The following is a 3,235-nucleotide window of genomic DNA, read 5'->3' on the forward strand; positions in this document are numbered from 1 at the left end:
AGRGAGTGACGTCAACGATTGAAACGCTATTAGCGCGCACCACCGCTAACTAACTAGCCATTTTCACATCCGTTACACGCGACTTGAATTGTGGATTATCCACATGATCCATTGCTATTGATTTGAGATGCTACACTATAGGACAACTCCATAACATGTCTATGAACTTTAAAAACTCTTTATTAGACATGACATAACACAGGTTACATAGTGGTTATAGCCTACTTACTTATGCAAATGACAAGCCTTATTCAGACTTTTTAAGACTTTGCAATATCCTGCCAACTTGTTTGTAAATATTCTGTTTAATACTTGTTGCTATTTTTCTTTTGTTGCTGTTTTATTTAAAAACTTTGAGGACATTAAAGTGTTGTGAATCGGAATGTTACCGTGTTGAAATTCCCCCCCCCCCGTTAGTTGTTTTCCTTCTGTAATGATGGACCCCATAGATCTATGTGGACTGGACGGCCACAGACGAGACAGTAGCCTTCACATCGAGACAATAACACTTATCTTCCACACCAGTCTAAACATGTCAGTGACCAAGCCAGACATGATCATTTACTCTTTACTGTAACTATCCTGCACGTCTGCAGTCCACAGGAGTTGAACACAGACAACTTTTTTTTCGCCAAAGTGTTTAGGTCTGGTTCAGTGCAATTCTTCAAAACTATGAAAACAAAAACTGTCAAGCACTCGACTTTGTTTTCCTAGTTTCCAGTCAAAGCCTTTGGAGCATTTCTCAGGAAAATGTTGAGCAACATCATAGAAAAAAAAAAACAACCAAGTAATTTATTTTAACATATTCCCACAAAGTAAGATTCCACAGCCGCAAAGTCAAAATTGGTTAGGGTTGGTTAGGGTTAGCAGTGTGGTTAAGGTTAGGGCTAAAATCACATTTTTAAGAAGACAAATTGTAAAAATGGTTGGGGTTTAGACATGATTATGGGGCTGGCTTCATGTGGGAAATGGGGAAACTGGGTTTTGGGGAAACTGGGGAATGGAGAAACTGGTTAATGGGGAAACTGGTAGACAATGCCAAAACAAATATCTTGCCATCATTTCGTTACAAGTAGACAATGCCAAAACAAATACTGAACTTTTTCTGGATGCTCAACACAAAAAGTACAGTTAATGTTCATATATTTGTTGAGGTTCTTCAGGTAATGATTCACAGGTTAGTAATACTTATTAATCATTCTGAAAGAGACCTTTGACCTTGTTAACAAGCAGGTGTTTGTGTTAACCAAACCTTTTTTCAAACAGATATTATTGACAAATGTATCCCAGTAAATTGTGACGTAAGGAATAGATAGATACAACATCCCTTTGAAAATAAAGTATGTATAAATATTGTTTCGAGGGAGCAAGGAGAAAACACATGTTTCCTTACTGGAGAGTCACCTGGACTAAGAGAGAGTATCTGAAGAAGCGGAGGTCTGGTTACGCCTCTAAACCGCATGTTTAGCGCAATTTATCTTAAGTATTTTTTTTAAATGAGGGAAATCAACAACAAAAAAATGGAGACAACCATATGATTTTTTTTTGTGGCTGTGATAACTAGTAACGACCGTGCACATCCCAAGACCTCTTCCTGGTCTGACGTCCGGACCAAGACCTCTTCCTGGTCTGACGTAATGACGTGTGTGGAGCAAGACTGGTCAGACAAACTACCTATTATTCGAAAGTCTCTACTGTTATTATTGTCAACAAATAGCTATTGTTTTTCATCTCTTTGTGATCATTTTACACAATCCCAACGTTGGCGAAGGATATTCACGGTAGTCAACTTGTTTTGGGAAAAGTTATACGAGTTTGTTGTGTTGTTTAGGTAAAAGTCGCACGGCACTGGCTGCCAGTCGGTTTCTATGCGATAAGGGACATGTTGTTATCCATTGTTTTGGACTTGTAGCGCTAGTTGTCTTCGTTCCCACACTAGAATAGTGTCTCTCTCTCTCTGCGATGGCTGAGGCGAGGAGAGTGGAGGACGAACAGCAGGAGAGTTTGAGAGGGGAACCGAGGGACCCTGTCGTAAGAAGACAGCCTCCACGACCGACCAACTCATCTGGAGGTAACATGTCACCACAGAATAGTTGATGTACCAACACACAACTGTTGCTTTTGCAATGTTTTTAGTTTTAAAGTACATTGTCAGTGTGATGGGTGTATTGCATCATAAGAATATGATACAATCAGTGTTGTGTTATTTATTTATATTTTTTTTACGTGTGAGAGGTAGTGAAAAATAACAATTTATATGGCGTAATTTCCGCAACGTTTGTACCAACAGTTTTTTAGTCATTTTTATTTTACCTTTATTTAACCAGGAAAAGCCCATTGAGACCCATTGAGACTCTTTTTCAAGGGAGACCTGCCCAAGAAGGCAGCAACAATCAATACATCACATAATTAAAACATACAACAATATGATCCAGCTTTTAAAAAATTACGCTCCTCTGTAACCCATCAACATTTTTTATTAATTCAGTGGCACTAACATATCTAGATGAAGCATGGATTGTAYACTATTCCATGCCTCTGGCGCACAAGACCAGAAGGCAGTCTTGCCTAATGATGTACCTATTGACTATATCATTCTATATACTATAATTCTATATCATTATAGTATATGGATAAAATGCATCAACCAATTGCAACGTTTGCCTATACCCACAATATAAAATAAAATAAATATTTTTTCATATCCTGAATCACCAAGTTAGTAGTACTGAGCGATTAGTGCCTTTTTGAGGTCGGTTCGATTATTACAAAAAAAAATCACAGGTTTTGACTATTTGGGTTGAATGCTGTGACACAGAATAAAACAATGAATAAAAGTAAAATGATGATAATGACTGACCATTACTGCTGATCACTTATTAACCACCATAATTTACTCGACTTTACTTTAATACACATTTTCAGTTGTTGTGTTTTATTATATCAGTTTTATGTGAGGACTTTATTACTTACTTCCAAGTCATCATCTCATCTCTGTCTGACAAAATCACTATTTTAGTCGTTCTTCAAAGTAAATAAGGCTTTACGACTGGTGAATACCCAACTATCAAATCACTTAGATCGTGTGTTTTCAGGTAGTTGATACCTTGAGAGGCATCAGCTGCTCTCTATATCCCCTCATGGTCATTGTAGTTAATTACTATGTTTTCTGCACTAAACTATGTAGAATATTAGCCTGTTGGAAACTACAACTCCCTACTACATCGTACAGTTC

General features: G+C 37.5%; 1 long non-coding RNA gene across 1 annotated transcript in view; it reads left to right on the forward strand.

The window, feature by feature from the left end:
* Positions 1 to 1,629: 1,629 nt before the first annotated feature.
* Positions 1,630 to 3,235, forward strand: part of LOC139024989 (uncharacterized) — a 21,476-nt gene continuing 19,870 nt past the window's right edge. The window contains exon 1 of the long non-coding RNA XR_011476395.1: positions 1,630 to 2,071. This is a non-coding gene — a long non-coding RNA (uncharacterized lncRNA). The remainder of the gene's footprint in view (positions 2,072 to 3,235) is intronic.

This window comes from Salvelinus sp. IW2-2015, unplaced genomic scaffold (assembly GCF_002910315.2).
Source record: "Salvelinus sp. IW2-2015 unplaced genomic scaffold, ASM291031v2 Un_scaffold2101, whole genome shotgun sequence".
Classification (NCBI taxonomy): domain Eukaryota; kingdom Metazoa; phylum Chordata; class Actinopteri; order Salmoniformes; family Salmonidae; genus Salvelinus; species Salvelinus sp. IW2-2015.